Source organism: Larus michahellis, chromosome 1 (assembly GCF_964199755.1).
Source record: "Larus michahellis chromosome 1, bLarMic1.1, whole genome shotgun sequence".
In the NCBI taxonomy this organism is placed as follows: Eukaryota; Metazoa; Chordata; class Aves; order Charadriiformes; family Laridae; genus Larus; species Larus michahellis.
In genome coordinates this window covers 73,019,111-73,039,370 of record NC_133896.1, presented here as the reverse complement: position 1 = coordinate 73,039,370, position 20,260 = coordinate 73,019,111, and the positions used below count along the sequence as shown (strand labels likewise).

Genomic DNA, 20,260 nt, shown 5'->3' with positions numbered 1-20,260 from the left:
AAGGAAAAAAAAAAAAACCACCCCGGACAACAATCAGGCATTGTTCTGAGGGAAGAAAAGCAACTTTGACAGATTGAAATATAGCAGAGGCCCCTTCAAGGAAACCTGTAAACAACTTGTCACTCACTCTGTCGGTCTCACTGTTAGCTCTTGCTTTCCACAAAGTGCTGCGAACCGTCCTGGCAACAAACCCAAAGTTTCCTCAGCTCCAAACTCCATCAAACAGCCCTGTTGTGTGCAAGGGAAAAGGTAGCCGCATGCCAAAGCAGCGGGCGCGCACGCACACACACGCACAAACAACAACAAAAATAAACTTTCGTCTCCTCTGCTAGGGCTTTTCTTGTTTTCTTTTTTACCCCCTCCCCTTTACCCCCCTCCTCCGGGCGAGCGAGAGGAGTCCCTCCGCCGCGGATCCCTCCAATTTCCCCTGCCCAGACAGCCCCCAGATAACAAGGTGGACGAAGCGCAGCGGCAGAGCCCCTCGGCTGGCTGGCGGAGCGCAGCCTCCGCCGCACTTCCAATTATCCAGATAAAAATCTGGCAGGCGGGGGAAGGCAATCAGGTAATGGACTTTTGACACGCGGGGACGGAGGCGCGGGCAGCCGCCGCCGCGGGGCCAGCCCCGCATCCCCAGCCCCGCATCCCCAGCCCCGGCGGCTCGGGGACACCCGCTCCGCTCCGCTCCAGCGGGGAGGGCTTCACCGGCCCAGCCTGCCCCGGCGGAGAGAGGGGGGCAACGGCCGGGAGAACGCCGCGGGGAAATTCCCGTCAGAGCCCCGGGGATTAGCCGGGGGCTACTCTGGAAGCGGAGCGCCTAATGCCTCAATAGTCTAGTACCGCCCGTGTCCAGCCTGGCACTGAGCTCGCAGCGAGGGGGGGTGAGGGGAAAAAAAAAAAAGAAAAAAAAAAGAAAGAAAGAAAAGAAAAAAAAAACTGGTCTCCCTGTTCTTTAGCACACACATGCACACACCCCCACATATCTATACTCCATTCTTTCCAGTTCCCCAACCCTAATTCCTTTCTCTCTTCTTTTTTTTTCCCCCCTCCTTTAATTTGCAGCTGGACAACATTAAGGGCCTTTAAAAACCACGAGGCTTTGACCCCACAACAGTTTGATTAGGTCCACCGCCCCCTCTCTTCCCCTCTTATCCCTACCTCCCGGTGACACGGAGAAAGCAAGTTTACTTTTTGAAATATATACACATATTCGCACAGAGCAGCCATAAAACGTTCAACATTTTCATGCCCACTGGCTTAAAAAAATTCCAAATAGAAAAGCTTATTATTTTTATTAATATCCAACAGCTATACTGTTTAATTTGCTCCTTTTCCCTCTCAATGCATGTGTTACAAACCAGCAGGCTCACACCGGGGCCAGTCGGTCCAGTGTTGGTTGGCACAAAGGCATCACCAGCTACAAGTCTGGGATGATCGTTTAAACCACGAGTAGCAAACCCGCTCGTAACTTATGCGCCATGATTCACGAAGAGCATTAGACCATTCACGAAACAAAGCGCCGAAGCGAAGTTTGCAAAGGCGCCTTCACTGCAGTTCATAAGGGAGGATCTGCGAGGGCTGTCTCCAGTCTGCCTTACACCACCACCGCGCTCGGAGCAGAGTCACGTACAATCTGTCAACTTCTGGCACGAGGTAGATCTAATGGCTCCTCACTGTGGGGCAGGGTAAACTGCCTTCCCTCAGTAGCCCCCAGCAAATAATATTTTCCACAGAGGTCCATTCATAGGAGTCTGACAAACCCGATTAATACGTACAAGGATTTTTTTCATTTGTTATTTAGTAGCTAGCCCTTTTAGGACAGCTATGAAGTAGACACTGAAAAGGCAGCCAGTGATTAAAAAGAACAATTCCAAATACTTTCTCTTTCATCTGAGGGTCTCAAACCACGTTAAGTCTCACATTACTCCTCTGCAGGTAATAAATATAATTAGGGCCGATTCCAAAACTTTATTTGTATTGAAAAGTATCTCACTCTGCAGGGGCTCCATTCAAATCAGCAAATCTCTGTGTGGAGTAGGAGGCTACTTAGTAAGAGAATTTGGCCTCAAATAAGGAAACTGAGATGCAGGCAGGCTTAGTAGCTTGCCCGAGTTGACACAGTTAGCCAACTCGGCAAAAGAATGAGAAACAAAGATCCCATGTGCCTCATAATCGACAACGGTCCTTACGCTGCCGAAACATGTATATTTTAGCTGATTTTCCCACAAAGGCATGATTTTTACATCTATTTGGTTAAAACATACTTCACTGCTGTATTCACATTTGTAGGGCCCCTTTTCTTGGTCTTTCATTTTCCCCTTGACGCACCATTGCCCACCCATAAATGCTGTTCCTTCTCTGCTGCTTCTCACTTTGCTTCCCCTCTTTCCTCACACTTGGCCTTGGGAGAAGTTCACAGAGAGAAGCCACTCAGAAGCCCCGGCTGGAGGAAAATTAAGACCACCTTTCATTAAAAAAAAAAATAATCCAACAGTTTCGGCAACTACCACATTTTGACTGCACAGTAGCCCCACTCAGCTCTCTAACCTCATATGCTTTTTTTCCACTCAGCTCCACTCCACAACTGCCTTTCTACCATGGTCTTCCCTCCTCTATTCACATTTATTTACCCTTTCCTATATCATTTCCTATTTGAGCTTTTTCAGGGCAATGATCACATACTCCTCCAAGCTGGTATTATGCCTAGCACAATGGGGGCTCCTCGGTTGCCGGCTCTCAGTTAGTATGATTGTAAACCTGAGCAATTACCATCAACATCAGGAATTATGGAAGAGGACATTGGCTAGACTAGGAAGTACAAAGGACCATAATAAATGCAAAAAAAAAAATGCACAGGGGAAAAAACCAAAGATAACTGAGCAAGAGGGAGAGCTGAGAAAGGGAGAGGAAGGAAGTAGAGATAATTCCCCTGAATGCTTCTGACATGGGCCTTTCTTTTCCCTTACCCCAGTTTACATTTACTCTTGCCCCAATATGTTTTGTGCTCAGGTACCTACCCCTTCTTCCCCAGTTTCCTTCATTTTAAGTTTTCTACAACAACTGAGCTCCCTCTCACAGCTGAGTGGGGGGGAAGGAGAGTTGGGTCCGAAAAGGAGAGGAAAAAAAAGTTACTATTGTATTAATACTGTATTGTATTACTGTGTCATTGTATTGTTATTATTGGATTATTAACAGTCTCTTGTATAGATTTATCGATAAAATTATGTTCTCCTAGTAAGTTCAACTGCAATCGCAAGAGGGAGAAAAAGCGAGCTAAACAAATGGTTTGAGGGAATCTCTGAAACCTTTCTACAAATTGTATCATATTAACTTTATGGCTTGCTTTTTAGAAATTGCCAAGACATATCGCAAAGGCTACTATCATATCAGAAAAGTGGAAAAACTGAGCAATTGGGATAAATAACCACTGACTGAGAAAGAAGAAAATGTATGTAATATGCAACTGTCCAGTTTTTAACATACGAAGTTTTATCTATTCCTGACACTTTTGACTAGTAATAGCAAGCCCTGATGCCCCTTTTTAACGAAGTGGGTCGTAGTTACAAAACCCACTTGCAACATGGGAGATCCACGTTCATTTCTCTCAATACTCTTCTCAAACTGAGAATTGTGTAGTAAGTTCAAATATCTTCAAGTGATGAGAAAAATGAAACTTCCCCCCCACCCTTGCCCCAGCAGTTCAGTCAATGTGCATTTCTCTTGCTTTGCTTCCTTTAAGGGGTGCCCAAAACAAACACGTTCAGGTAAAAGACAATTTTGGTCGAACTAAAGAAAAAAATCTCTGATTTTCATTTGGGTGAGGCAAAACAACTCAAATCATAAACTCCTATCTGAATTTTTGTGCTTAACTGACTTTTTTGTCACTATTGTGGTTCTCCAGTTCAAGAGGTGAACCAAAAAAATCAATTATCCACCCAGCTCAAGTTCGAAATACTGTAACTCTGGCATATTGCATAGACAGAATCCGCAGGTCTTTATATAAGCACATTGGCAAAAGGAAAACTTTAAATGAAACATTAATTTATTTTTTTTAAATCATCAAATTATAGCACTTCAGCCTAGTGCCTTTGGCAGATACTGCAATACAGTGAGTAAAGGAAGTGCTGGGGGGGGAAAAAAAAAAAAAAAAAAAAAGAGCTTTTTGGGTTTTGTTATTTCCACTGTAGGTTTTAATAATAGAGACCTACAGAGTCCAAGGAAATGTAAGATGTTCCACAGAATGATTTACTGGAAAATTCTCACAGAAAATATGCAAAACTCTGAAGATCCTAAATGGATTTTCTTTTTTAGGCGCACATCCAAAACAACTGCAGCATTAAGAATGGATCTGTAAGATTTCGAAGAAAGGGTGTTTTGGAACAGGTTACGAGAGCACGGAGGGAGAATAGAGTGGGGCTGATGCATTTACTATGAAGAATATCTCGCAAATAATGAGTGCTTACTTCAGAGTATGGAAATGTTTAGCTACAATGCAGTTTGGATCATATGCTTAGGAACAGATTTTTCCTTTCAGTGTGCATGCCTAGCTGCCATTTCCATTAATGGGAATTAAGTACATGTGTCAAGAGGAGAAGTTAACTCTTAGAAATATAACTAATCTATGCTTTTTTTAAAGAATGTAAATGCCACATCAGGCATGTTCGGTGTTGGCAAAACTGAGTGCTGAATATAGTATAGCAAAATCTGAGAAGGAGAAGGCGGTCTGGAGGACTGAAATTTCTGTGCTATTTAGAGTTTTTCAATTTACTGAATTTCTTCAAGGAAAAGTAAAACCATCTCATTTGCAAGTGGGAAGCCCTCATTTATCAGCTATTTACTTGCAATTTCAGCAGGGCCCTACCATCTGCAACCCTCCCTGTAAAAAAGAACTGACACTACCCTTAAGAAGAAATCTGAACCTTCATCTAAAATTTGAATTCAATCTTCCCTTAGGGTCACTAAATATTACAATAAAGTTCCTAATAATTTTTTAAAAGGAGGTCGGCACTCTTTGATCCTGTCTACTCTGCATCAGCCGGGGTAAAGGAACCTCAAAATTAATACAGATGTAAACTATAATATAAACAGGGTTTTTAGAAATAAAAATAGTCTATGTAAACACATTTAAAATTAAATTACATATATATTTTGGCAAAAAGTAACTTGTAATTGTGAAAATAAGAAAAATTAGAGAAAGGACACAATCCTGATTTTGTGTCCTGTGCCCCCCGCAGCTCCTTTATTTTGGGTACAGCCTGTTTTATTATTTCTCTGTACTGTCAGTTAGTTACAGGGTCTCTTTTCTGTTTGTCTTAGTAGCCTTGGTCTACACAGCAGCAGCTTGAAAAAGAATTAAATAAAAACAGGACAGTTTTAAAAAAAAAAAAACAGTCACAAAAATAGAGAGCATATCCATGGACAGGAACTGTGCTTGAAATGATTTAAGAAGCTAACTGGATTTCAAATTTACAGTTTCTCATTAAGGTTCTCAATATAAAATGTTACTCAAATAGGAACCTGTTGCTCTAAGTTTGTTTTTTTTTTTTTCCTATGTTCTTTTTTCAGTGCAGTTAATTTGCAAGGAATGTACCATCCCGACTGAAGCCCACAGCCTCACCTTACACGCAGCCTCCCTCCCCTGCCTCCACCTGATCGGATGATTACTTCCTGAGCCACGGGCCCGTGGACTGTCAGCACCCATCCAGCCTCTCAGATGACAATGCCAGCAGGAATGTTGCTCCTCAGTACCATTTCCAGTGACTGTTACGGCCATGTAAATGCCTGCCACAATATACCCGACAATGAACCTAACTCACTTCATACAGATAACCAACTCCCAGCAAACGGAAATTACTCCTTTTTTTCCCCCCTGGTGTGTGTGCGCGGAAGAGTGGTCACTAGAAATCGAGTGTCTTTTGAACAGGCAACCTAAGTTTTATAGCCAAACATGAGCTTCTGAGCCTGAGTATCCTCATAACACAACTCTGATCTATTTGTAAAAGTAGATAATAATTGTTGAGTGTGATTCCAAGTGCACTGAAATTGAGATGTTTCTGCTTAACCCAGTGGGCCTTTCTGCATGGCTCTCAATATAATTCTTGCAGGTTTTATCACTACATTCTCATCACTTCCCCAGTAACAATTCTGTCTCTTTTCTTTTTTAACTTATCCACTGAACAGGGTTAGAGTAATCATATTTTGTCTCTGCATTTCTAATCTGACTGCTTTTTCCACTCTATTTTGCTTTTACTAACCAGCGCACCAAGGATGCTGGGTTGAAAACAAACAGGTTTGCTTCCATTGATTGGCCGCTGTAAAACGAGCATCATGCAATGAAAAGCGCAAGTGCGTTTTGGAATAATCTGCAGCACCTACTCCTATGTGTTTTGTGAAGGCATCCCAGCCTTCCTCTTGTGGTCACGAGGTTTGCTCTGGTGCTCGTGATCAAAATTCTCCACGCCCACGGGTACAGCCACTGTCTGCTGCTCCTCGCTAGAAGCGGTTGTCTTTTAGTGCCATTATCATCGTTTATCACACTTTCAGCATAGGGCTACCAGCCACCTTCAGCTCAACAGCTTGAGCTCTTTGGCAGTGGGCACGACGCAGACACATATAGCTCAATTCACGGTTGTCCTCCATTTTATATGCTCTATTGGATTAAAGGAAAAGTGAGAAGATAAAATACTTCCAAATAATATTACCACTTTCTATGCACTTTGTACTGGAAAAGCAGTGAAGAATTAGGTCTTTTGTAAGAAATATCCTCTATCTAAACCAGTTTACAGACTGGAATTGCAATTAGACAAAAAACACAAAAAGGTAACATTCATACATTCTGTAAATTGCTTATCTACTTTATTCCTTTTTAGTCTGCATGATCATAAGAATTCATGTAACTGCTATCTAGTAAATGTTTCAAAAATATAGATCCTGAAATGTATGGTTTGTACATTCAGAACAAATTTGTAAATATATGCCCTTTCTACTGTACCACACACAAGTTCCCTAGATGACATAGACATCTACGATAAGATTAATACAAATTAGTGTTTAATAAACACACTCTACTGATATTTAACTTGTTATACATGTCACTGGGAAGATCAAACTGTAAATTAAGCAATGATTCTAATGACATTAAAAGCATCTCTTTAAGGGAAGGAGTTATAAAACATGTTGCTATCTTACACCTTGCACACCAAAACAGCAGTCGATGAGTATGTAGAGTTATGTTTCATTTATTAAGTTACAAAAGCCTACCATACCCATTCATTTATTTTAACGGTGCTCTGATGCAGTTTTGTGAGTGATTTTCCACTTCTGAGTAAAAGCAAAACTAATGCCATTTGGTTCTGTCAAAGCAAAAAGCCTAGCTCCTACTTCCAACACACAGACTCCAATTCGACCACCATTATAGAGAAATAAATACGTTAAGTATGGTATAAAACAGACCAATGGCTTGTTGTTATTGCTGTTTCTATGGAGGCTTAACTCTTGCTTCTCATCCCTTATTACATGGGACAGCTAGAGGCTAGAAACATTGCTGGGGTAGCACGCTGAAGGCCCCCGGGAATGCTTCTGCACCTTGTGTAGGGAAAATCTGAGAAAATATTGCTACAGTATTCTGAAGCATAAGTATGGCAAAATCAGAATATCTGGGGACATTCTTCAAAAGCCCTAATGCAATCCAGGTACAGGGTTGACTACCTTCTACCACCAATTAGCTTGCAAGCAAGACAGATCTTCAACAGCTGCCATTGAGGTATATTCAGAATATAAAAAAATCAGAAAGGAGATATAAAAAAACCCACAGCCAACAACAACAACAAAACCCTACAAAATAAAAAAGACCATTGGATTGAGACAAACAGTCATTAAGATTAAAACACAAAGAAGTTTCTCAGGAATGTTTATCAAAGAAAATTTATGTCATAAATTTTCCTCTGCCTGGAGGAGATCCAAAGCTGAGTGTCTCTTCTCTTGCCATATAACATTGTACTGAATCCAGACTGCACATTTGGTCACCCGCTTTTCCCCTTAAATAACACTTTCTATTTCTGATGTGGCTTTTGTTTTGTTTTACAAAGTTTAATTTCTCTTTCTTTGTTGATGCATTTTCCTTTTGTCATTATTGCAGTGCTGTGTAAAAGTAATCAGTGACACGATGCCAAGGACTGAACCTCACAAGCAACCTAAATATTTTGATTCACTGAGAATGCAGTCCATAATTTACAAAGTGCCTGACCCCTGTCCAATAAATAAAATAAAATAAATGCGATAACTTCTGCATGTTAACAGCCTGAGGCACACGCAGAAAAATGTCAAAATGCGGAACCAGTGAATGTCACCACATCTGATATCAGAGATACTCTTTTGACACTTTTTCAAGAAACACAATCACATTTTTACATACCTTTTTAGCATTTGACCCCACACGATCAATCCTGTCAACCATCTCTCCTGGTATTTGCATGCAGCCACTGCCCTTTCTTGAGAGCAATGTGGTTCAAAATCTGGGCAAAGATTTCACATGTGAGAATGTCACAGGTGAAACTTGTTTTCTAATGAATTCTGAGCTAGCAATAGAATGGCAGCAGGTGTCTGCAGAAGTGCAAATTGAGTGGAAAATAAAAGGAGACAGAGACACCTACTTTTTTTTAAAAAAAAAAAACAACTGATCTTTTCTTTTGGTTTCTTTTTTTTTGCAACTTGCCATAAATTTCTCAGAGGGGTCCTAATACTGTAGTCAAAGTTAAAACCTGCTGTATGCAGTCAGGACATGCCTTTAGCACAAAAGCAATCATACAGAGCTTTGCGACTACAACCTCTAAAAAGATCACAGTTTTGAGAGTGGCTTGTGGGCCAAGACACGTAGGACCACTTAAAAAAAATGCCCATGAGGTTACCAGGGATTTGTGTTTAATTGCATGAAAAAGAGGTACATCGTTGAATAAAAGCAAATTTTCTTATAATAGTTTGAAAAATCACCACAGAATTTAAGCGAGGACTCTGCCTCAAACTCAGAAACTACAGCCTGCTTCAAGACAAGAGACAGTTCTCCACTATGTTATGTCCTAGATGTTTCAAAGCAAGGTGGGCTCAGACCAGACAAATGTTCTAGAATGAGAAAGGGAGTTTATTCCTGTCCCTCATCTCTTGCTGGCTGCTTTAACTCTGGCATATACGTTACTTCATAAAACATTGGCTTAAGTATAAAGTGGCTTAAAATATAAAATAAGCCACTTTTTATAAGACAGAAAAAAAGAGTCAAGCTCTCCTACTGAGAGATACCATGAAGTACCAACCAAGATGCACCAGGACCTCGGAGGACCACAGCTGAGCGATGTGGGTCCAGGCTCCCCTGGTTGGAGCTCATGGCTACACAGGCCAAGTTGGACAGACAGAGCCTGACGTGTCTTACAGAACCTCACCCGTTAGAGGTGCGGTCTGCAAAGACAGGGTGAGAGCAACTTTTTTCTTGGCTAACTCCAAAATCTTGTATTTGGACACATAGTGCGGAGATAAACATGTGAGCCTCTTATTTTATTTCTCTGATATGGAAATACTCTGGGAATGTGGACCAAAGTTGCATAACAGACTGTTTCCTATTTTGTATATGTGTGTTTGCATTTGACTGAATGACTTGTTCTGGTAATAACTGAAAAGGTAAAAAGGAGTAATCTTGGTTTTATCATTTATCTTTTCTCTAAACACTCTCTAGCTTTTTCTTCATATAGAAGCCAGTCTATTCAAGATTAAAATCTGCACTGCTTCTCTTTTAATTTCTTCTGTTTCTGCTGTATACATTCTTCAGGTAGCCTAACCCATTAAGAACAGGAAAGGGCTTGCTACTGACATATGCCACTCCAGTATTTTCAGCATTATTTCTTATTCCATTTCCAACAACTGGATCTTGTCTTTGGATCATTCCACCTACTTTGATTAAGTATTCCATAAGGAAACGTAGGTCGTCTTTCCTTCCACTCCCAAGTGGTCAGAGTTACGCTAGAACAGAGCAGTGAGCATTGTCACATCCATTTTTCTGCCTGATGTGCAATATTCTGCATTTGTCAACGCCACGCTTGTGTAGCCAACCTGCCCGTCCTCCTGCATGGAGACCTCTACTATCTTCTCCAGCCCTGACTTGAATGATACTGCCTCAGACACAAATGTTTCTGTACCACTCATCACAGTCATGTTCAATTCACCTATATATATAAAAATATATATATATGTGAAACACCACCTACAACACTCAGACTTTGAATGCTCCCGTTGTAGATTTCCTATACCAAATATTGATAACATACTTTTAGCTTTGTCTTCTGTCCCTCAGAGGATCATCTAATTCTTGAAAACACTTCTATCCCCCAACCGCTTTTCTAATAGTCCCTTGTGAAGGTCTTTATAAAAAACTTTCTTTAAAGGGGAAAAAAATAAATCTAACGATTGTCTTCTACTACTTGTTGACAAGCTAAAGAAGTTATCATTAGACATCATTTTTCTTTACAAAAGTTATGCTGATGGATAGCTATAGGATCACAATACTCATCTATATGTCTCCTAATTTTATTTTTTATTACTATTTCAACCAATTTATCAAGTAAGGAAAGAAAATTCATTAGACTAATTCTCAGCATCAATTCTACTGTTCAATTAAAGAGAAGCAGAAAAATTGCTTTCTCCAACCTTACAGGTTAGAAGCCAATATCAAAGGGAAGATGACATATCAAGTTAGCAGCCCTATTTGAGCTCACCATCAATTTCCAGTAGCACATTTTGATACGTCTAACTTTACCTGGTACTCTGTTGCTCTTCATTTGATGAGTTTAGCACCTACTTTTCCATCACTTTTTTCTTTGACAGCAGCTAATCCTTCATATTGCAAAAGAATGGCTACAGGTTAGATTTCCCTCTTAAGTCTTCCGTGATAGAATATGACAAGGAAATAATTTGGTTTCTCCACAAACCCCGTATCCTCTTTACCTATTATTCTGTGTTACACTACTAAAGAAAGAATCCTTAACTATTATTCTGTGTTACAGTACTGAGGGAAAAATGATTTACAAACTTGATGTGGACAGCTTTTTAGAAAATATCTGAATTTACTCCTTGTAATTTCAGCAGACCGATCCATCCTCAAGACACAATGCTTGTTTTGGATGGTGTTCTTTTGCATTTCTAGCTAGCAATAATCACACCATCCTCCGGTTTTAAGCCACACCTAATCCAACAGCACACTTCCTTTCCTGATACTCTATACTGGGTGGTGCAAACCAAGTCTTGAAACAACTTGGAACCAAGGCCAACCCCTAGACTCGGTAAGCACTCAGAGGTTGATAAACTTTCACCATACATGGATTTATTGAGGGAACCTATAAAATCAGAGCCCGTCTTTGTCAAGGAGGTATGAAATGGCACCAGCTCTCTAAAGCTGGGGGACCTATAGCTTCCTGCATCAGGCAGTTGGGCCAGGGATTTTTGTGAGATTAAGCCACCATGCAAGAGTTTTGATAGTCTTTGCACGTGGTTGGACTAGCCCATATAGGGAGAAATGTAGTATTTTTTAGGAACGATTCAATGACCTGCAGTTGCAAATCTGATTGCAGAGTTTGGTGTGACTACACTGCGAAGCTTGCACTGTTTTCACAGGTAGGAGAGAAAGCATGTGAAACCAGGATGGAAAAGTTTCAACATTAGTCAAAACCTGACAGGTTATTATTTTTTCTTTTAAAAACTATGTATTTCTTACAAATCTTATAAAATATTTCCTTGCATTAGAATTTTAGCTGCAAACACTGCTTTCGTTATTGGTAAATATACACAGTTTCCCTGCCACTCTCTCTGATACCCATACAGGACCTGTAACGTGACCTATCCCTAAAATAAAGGATATTCAATGAAAAATTCTTAGTACTGTGTTTTTAAAGGTTGTTACAGACAAAATATGTGTACCACAATGGTTGTTCATATGTGAATATTCAGTTATTAATATAACACAGTGAGTATACTACATGGGGAGGACTACAGTGAGCAAACCTCTTAGAAACAATCTGTTGGACTATTAAGATCTGCAGGTTAACGAACTCCAGGAATAACAGAAAGGAGGCTCACCCCCACCTACGTGGTCAGTACAAAGGCAACAGACTCATTACATAGGCTTAACTGGATCCCACATCATTTGGACAGTGAATCCCATGCATCTTTGTTGCATTAGCCTGACTGCACATAGCCACTCCTTGCATAAACCAGGAGCACCTCTCTAAGACTTTCATATGTTTAGTATTGGTTGCTGAAGACTCAGATGTTACGGAGCCATTTCTGAGTGCCCAAAAATCTCATTGATCACTACACAAAGCAACAAGGCAATACATATCACCGAAAGCCATAGCACATTGCCCAATTCCTTACAGTTTGCATGCCAAGAGAAGCTTTCAGACTCACCACCTTCACTGAGACAGTTACGATACAGAAGAGGATCCTTGTAAGCAACATGTGTCCGTCTCGGGGCATCATTCTAAACTGGAAGCTGACAGTGACCATTTCCATTCCCGTATCAGTGAGTAAAAGTTTCCTCACATTTAGACTATGGACAATTCTTACTTCCAGTGATCTAAAATACATCTCTAATATTTGAGGTAATCTCCTTAACAGTGTGACCATACTCCTTGTACTTATGCCTTTACTCACAGGTAACCATGTAAGTGTCATATTTTTCTCAGCGTTTAAATATACAGAACTGAATGAAGGAAGTATTCACAGAAAGCATTCAGTTTGGGTACTGTGATACATTTCAAACATCAAAAAATTACAAACCTAACAAAAATCATGAAAAGATAAGCATGAAGTGCCTTTATGAATATAAAGAATCTATAAAGCCGTCACTAGGTGGGTCCATAGCAATGGATTAGACTTTGAGAGATGTTACATGCAAAACATTAATGCTTAAAACAGATGCAATACAGACCAAAAGAGAGTCTGGAAATGGGAAAGCAAAGTGGGAGAGATTCCTTCCTCCAGCTGCAGAGCCATCAGACCTCGAAACTAAAGGGCTGAGGGACTGTATTTTGCACTGGCTGCCCACCCTTATAGATACTTTTGTTAGGAAGAGTACAATTCAAATTACAACAGAAGTTACTCGTGGTGTCTGGTAAGCTCACATAAAAGTGGTATTTCTCCTTCCTGTAGGAGTAAGGTTGAGGATGAAGGAAGGTATTTTTACAGACCCAAATCTCAGCATCTTCAAGCCAAAGGAGGAATGCTCCTAATTCATCCTTGAAAGTATTTCTTTGGGTCAGTGAGTGGAAAGGAAAGTGTCATTTCTTAAATTACTTTCCTCTTGAACTGCCATAAGAGTAGGGTGTGGGTTACAGGCAGAAAACCCATTATTTTTGGTCTGGTCACATTAATTCAGATCTAGCCAGACTTTAGCCAAGTAGGAAACTGCCTCAGCATGGCCACCATGACAGCAAGGAAGGAATAACAGGTATTTTCTCATTTCTGCTAAGCAGAAGCTCCCTTCAGAATACAAAGATGATGGAAAACGTGGGTGGATTATTTGGTTCCAGCTGGCTCCACATCAGACAGTAAGGAAATGCCACGATCTTTGACAGGTTCATATTAGCAAAAATCAAGTAAAAGATTATGGGAAAGCTTCCCATTCCATTATCAAATAATTTGGGGGAGGGAGAAGCATGGGAGACTAGCAGTTTTTCTTTCTAAGCTCTCAGGAACTGTTTATTTTTATGACCCTTTTAGTGTTGAAAGCATTGTCTGAAATAAAGACTAATCTCAAAGGATGTGAAAGGAAACCTATCGTTAGACTATTCAGAAAATGGAAAGCAGGAAGAAATGAACCATTTTCATCTGGTGGAGCTGGAGGTCTAACTTACTGACTAGTGATAGGTGCCAGGCCGTGGGGGACACAGCCAGCCCTGACGGGCCCTACCCACCCCCAGGACTACCCCCACCCTGCCTATAGCCCAGGACCCCATTTCAGCCCCCTGGGGCCATCAGCCCCTGCCCCAGCGATGCCACAGTAGGGCTGGGCTCCAGCACCCTGCAGCCCTGCCCCACCTGGCCGTGGGCCTGCCCAGCCAGGCCCACCCACAGGCCCAGCCTTGGCCTGGCCCCATGGAGGTGCCCCACACCCAGGGCTGGGTGTGCCCCCAGTGCCCCCCGCTGCCCTGCTCCTAGCTGGGGTGGTGGGACGGGCCCTTGCTGCCAGGCCCTGCCCGCTGGCCTGGGGGGCCTCCATAGCTCCTGGCCCCCAGGGAGCCGGCGGCCCCTGTTGGCACCCTGACGATAGGTCGCCCATACATCGTCACCTGCTCGTAAGGCAACCAATAACCAAATGCCAGTAACAAAACCTACTCTATAACCTCCAATACCTAAACCAAATAAATATCAACGTCACAAGCGTCTTCCCTACAGAGACAAAAGTGGGAACACGCAGTTCACACACAAACGCACAGGTCCCAGTTACACACATCAGCTGTCTATATAGTGTACAGAATTAGGTACCTTAAATTCTAGACAGAGACTGACCTGTGGCAGTCAATAAGAAAGTAGTGGGGACAGTATTTAAATAATATAGAATCATAGAATGGTTTGGGTTAGGAGGGACCTTTAAAGCTCATCTAATCCAACCTCCTCTGCAACGAGCAGGGACATTTCCAACTACATCAGGTTGCTCAGAGCCCCGTCCAACCAATATCCCCCACTGATGTTTGAATTCACTGCTACCAAGGAACCACTCCTTCCCCTTGGGACCCACAATTCAATGGTATCTTCTATCCTTTGGATCTTCCCAGGCCATTGCTTTCAGGAGAAGGGACCACCTAGTTCCTCCGAACACTGCCAGAGGAGGAAGATGGGAGGGCAGTGCCTACGGCTCTCCAGTTTGGATGGGAAAGTTAAGTAGCATGATGACAACCTGCTAGCATGGCAGGTAAGGTAGCCAACCGAGAAGATGGTCTTCCAGCTTCCAGACCATCTTCTAGGGCCTCTTCCTTCATTTTACATTAAATGGCCATGGATGAAGTATTAAAATTGTTTCATTACCTAAGTCATTAAGCTAGGAGAGAAATCTCTTTCTGCAGCCAAATTACTCTTTTGTACTTTCTGGCCAGTTTGAACAATTTCATTAAGAACACTGGAGATCTCATCTCAGCCATTCCCAGATTCTCCAATTCTGGTGGTTGGGCCACTCTCCTCAGAAGTGGAAAACACACATCTGACCCCTCTTCAGTGAGAGGAGACTAACTCCCACAGAGCCGCATTTGATTTGTGGATACGGAGACATCTCTGAGGAAGATAGGTGCTACACTGTTCATTTCTACTGAGACAGCAGCACTTCTGAGTCCACTTTATTTTAAGTTAAGGATCTCATGCAATTCAGGAAGTTTCAGCACAATCAGGGTAGATAGCAGCTAAGAAGAGGTTCTTGGGATCACAAGATTTCATTTAGGCACTTAGGCTCTGTCACTGTTCACTTTAAACACTTGCAGATCTAAGCCTAAGTGCAGCTCCAATTAAAGAGAACAAGATATTCCCGATGTGAAGAAAATGGATGTGGTTGGAATAAAACCGCCACACAGGAAACAGGCTGGAAATACATGTAAACTCAAGAGTTTGAACCTGGTATTTAGCAATCCCTTGGAATTAGTATCTTTGTTTCCTAAAAAAACATGTTTGCTACAACTTTAGTATCTGCTCAAAGCCATTCAAATGTTCAAGGAGTGGCAACAGTTAATTTCTGGTAAGTATTACTGTCAAACCGCACTAGGATATATGCATAACTCATCACATGGTTCTTTAGTACAGTTAAACAACACACTCAGCCAAGACAACATAAGATAGCAGCACTATGGTATGAGCTAAGTACTATTATATCATCAGGACACTCTCTCAAATGAGCACTCTAAAGACACTTACTTTGTAATTTCTGAGCAATTTCGACTAGAAAATTAACCCTTTTTTCATTTCAACATGCATCACCAAAAATACATATCATGTAATCTCTAGATACAGAAAACGTAATTAAGGTAAAGATGAACTGCCTAATAGTTTGAACAGGTGACTGTATGGTAGGAATCCTCCAATTCACAATGCCAGTGCTGGTCCAAATTCTTTCAGATCTTTAAGGCCTAGCAAAAAGTATCCCAACTCTAAAAAAGTTAGTATCTATTTTGTGGGGCTTCCAAGAGAATCAGCTACATTATTTTTTTTTACAGTGCTTTCAAAATATAGAGTACTGAATGAGTACATGGTATTGGTAAAAAAACTGACAATGGATCTGGAATTTTCCTTTGGTGAAACAGTTGTCTCAACAGCCGCGATTTCTCTCATTGAGAAACTCTATTCTCTTGGAATCACAGCTAGTATGTTATTAACTTCTCTAATAGCCGGCAAGGAATTGTGGAAACCAAGACAAAAGTTCAGAACAGAGGTTGATCTCAGTGGGGCTATATTCTGCAGCTTCCTACAGAGCCCTCTCATCAATCATCTGTTCCTAAGAAGGCAGAGATGATGCAAGGGATGGAATACTACTTACTGGATGACCTGGAAGTGTCGTGAACATTTATTTGAGGTAAACTCAATGTTTGTTCATACTTGGTTTGCATTCTTTTGGATTTATGGCTGTTCTGAAGAGATGAGGCTAACAGCGGTGGCCATTGTAGCTGCTCGGCTGTTTGGTGTGGTATTTGGAATTTGGTCAACGGAGGATTTTGTTTTACATGCATGTCAAATATTCAAGATCTTGAGTAATGCTGATAAACCAGAAAAACCTTGTTGCAAATCTGATATATTTCATGTCAATAATGTTGCAAAAAGCCTCCCATTTCATATTGTATACTATTTGCTTTCAATTAAGCCTGAAAAGAGAAAAGCAGGGAAGAAGGCAAAAAGACCAACAAAACTCAGAACTTTTTAAGTTCTTCAAAAAGGTTCTGTTCAAACAGCAGTTCAAAGTATAGTCTGGTTCTTATTTTATCCTGAGTTGGCTTACCCATCCACCATAAGGACTTCTTTAATTCCTGTAAAACAACTGTGTGTTCAGGAGAGTGTCTATTCTGAAAATGTTTCTATTCATAAAAACGGTCTTGCTGAATTCTAGCTCTCCAGTATGTTTGCAACTCAATGTGAGATTTACTGGCTGACAGATAAAAGATGTCTTTTTCAAGCACCAGTCCTGAACACTCAGTAAGGGATCATAAAATCAATCTGGTTACCTAGTGGCTCATCCAGCAACAATAGGAATAGACAATTTGTTCACTGTCAACACGTGGACAACTCCATTGCCTTTGCTGCCTTCGGTGGGGCTGGACAGCCTTGCGGAGGAGCCACATTCAGATGCCTGCTCCTGATGCATGGAACAAAGGAAGTTTCATACCACTGTTCTCTGAAGCTGCCGCTCGTACAGTGTGGAGCAGGGGTCGGCAACCTTCCAACGGTGATGTGCCAGATTGTAATTTTCTTTCCCAAATTAGAGTTTAAGAATGCTGGCAGGAACTTTGCAGGAGCCAACAGACGCTGCCTCTCAAAGAGGCAACATGCTGCCAATCAGCTGATTGGCAGTATCTTGCCTCTGTGTGAGGCAGGGGCTCTGGGCTCCCAGGGAATTAGGATCTCGGCAGGAGCCAGTGCCTCTCAGAGATACCTCCTGCACTGGCCTTCCTATGCACCATTCTAAATCTGCCCTATGGTATTGATGCCATGAGTGGCCAGCTCCTAGCCACTACCCTAAAAATCTGTCCAGAATTCAAAGCCATATCCCAAATTGGGCACCAATTCTAGCATGGAGGCAAAGGACCAAAAGAAAATAGCATTTAACGTTTCCTGGACAAAAAGAAAATAGCATTTAACATTTCCTGAAGCTTGCAAAGTCATAGGAAATAATGCAAACTTCCTCAGTCGTGGAAGTTTATTTCTAACTCTGAGTTTATGTCCACGGGCATGTGGGCAATTCCAGTGTGCAAATACACACGTTAGAGAAAAATTCACTTAAAATAATCACATGTGCCCTTGCTTCAAATTCACATACCTCTTTCACTTTCAGGACTCAACAAACATTTTCAATTAGTCAGAGAGTAAATACACATAAATGCAACACAATTTGCATTTAGGTTAGCGTAGAATAGATAACTTCAAGCAACTCCGCACATTTTTAAACCGAAAATACTTGAGAAAACAAACAGTAATTTTATGAGGCTTTCGTCGAGACAGTTATCTGAGCTTAACTGAGACACAAAGACTACCATCTCTACTTTTTCTTTCAAAAATTATAAAAGGGGAACAAGAGTCTTCCCACCTCTTTCAGCTTTTGAGTGAGTAGCTGTCATGTTTTGAAGGCATACAAATTTTGCTCCTAACCAGTGGCACTGCCATCAGCCACAGTGAAGGGATACAAGCGTGGAACCATGCTCTCCTCAATTATACACTTCCCAACCAAATACACTTTCCAGGCAAATTCTTCACTTTCCCGTGATGCAAGTGATAGAGCTGCCACCGTGTCCTCTTTGGGGCATTTAAGAGCGGTGCTGGCTACTTCCCATCTTCCTATTGCCTTTTTCATGTGGGCTGTAGTTCAGAATCTTCCTCTAAGAATAGCAGTGGCTCTAACTTCTGCGCCACTGGCAGTACTTCACTGGCTGTTGTAAATAGTCTAATTCTGCTGAGTTGGTAGCAGCTGAGATTGTTAGTGATATATTGTCCTAGCATTAAACATGCTGTCATCTGGCAGAATGATTGACTAGAGTCTGAATCTTGGCAGAATAGTGTTTTGCAGTTAGTTTGGCATTTCTTTATTAAGTTCAGGTTAGATTCACTTAAGGAATGCGCTTGCCAGCTATGCCATGTTTTCGACTTTATATCCATCATGATGATTAATGGTCTATTTACAAAGATATTCATAATGAAATTCTTACCTTCTTTTCCCAGACCAACATAAAACACACCTATCATTGTATTCTGTCGAAGCAAGCCAAATTCCATTAGAAACGTTTTCAGACATCAGTGTAGGATCTTTCCATACTCTGCCCAAGTCCAAAATCTTCTAAACATGAGTGCTATTTTTAGGGATTGACATTGTTCAAAAAATGTTCAAACAGCATACAAAAACACTCTTCACTTCTTTGCTTTCTTTCCTCTTTTCTTTGCCTCTGTGCTCCTCTAATTCAGTGAGCCATCTAGGAATATATGAAATTTTGAGCATCTGCCTCTATGCCTATGCAATTACCAGAACAGAACTATTATAATGGTAATGCCTAGGAACCTCAGCCACCAGTGGATGGTAGTTGCTACATAAACACAGAGAAAATCATAGTTCCTGCCGCAGGCATTTTGCAAGTGTTGAAACAAGAGACAGCAGTTAGACTAGTTGCATGGAAGCAACGAAATACACTTGCTCAAGATTATTATGCACTGGTCCCACAGAGACCCATCAAGCTTTTTTAGATATTAAGACAAACTGCCAGTCCAGCCACAGTTTCAACAACTTCATACACCTCATTGTCAAGCTTTGCAGACTACCATTGTTTTGTGTTTTATTGCTTAGGAATGGCTCAACTGTACCATTTCACCTTCTGCAGTAATGGACTTCCATCCAGGACTGTCACTGCTACTATGAAAGCTGAGAGTACAGACTGAAAGACACAGCTGTGCTATGAAGCAGTTACGAAGTAAAGAAGTTATTAAACCCTACAAGCCTATAAATCACCACGCCCAAATGCATTACGGTTTCTCTAGTATATTTTACTCCCCCTCTGAAATATGAATTTATCTTGCTCAACCTCCCTTATGATATACATAGATTTTGGGGTTTTTTTGTGTACCGAGGGCCAGATTCTAAAAAAAATGCCTTAAACTACAACTAGAAGATCACTCTGCAGTATTCAAAACTACTTACAGAAGTAGTGCTTAAGCATCTTTTAAAATCCCAGCTGACACTTTGATGAACCTCACAGTGCCTAAATATCTTAGGCACTGACCCATCATGCTAAAAAATTTGCTCAAAGCTTCCCCCTCCTCCCATACACAGCTCAGCACTCTATGACAGTAATAAACCCTTTCTTCCTGGGTTAAATCTGGTAGCAGCCAAGTTTTCCCTTTAAGTATTTAATTAATCTTATTGCCAAAGTAGTCTTCTTGAAACCTTGATAAAGAGCCACTTAGCACTCAGAATTAAAATTTATGGGAAAGAAACCTCAGATGGGATTTGTCTCACCTAACATTACACGTCTTCAGCATAGCTGTTAATATC

General features: G+C 41.2%; 1 protein-coding gene across 22 annotated transcripts in view; it reads right to left on the bottom strand.

The window, feature by feature from the left end:
• The window catches only part of SOX5 (SRY-box transcription factor 5), a 656,593-nt gene that overhangs the window by 299,287 nt on the left and 337,046 nt on the right, over nt 1-20,260 (bottom strand). The gene's annotated exons all lie outside the window — the stretch shown is intronic.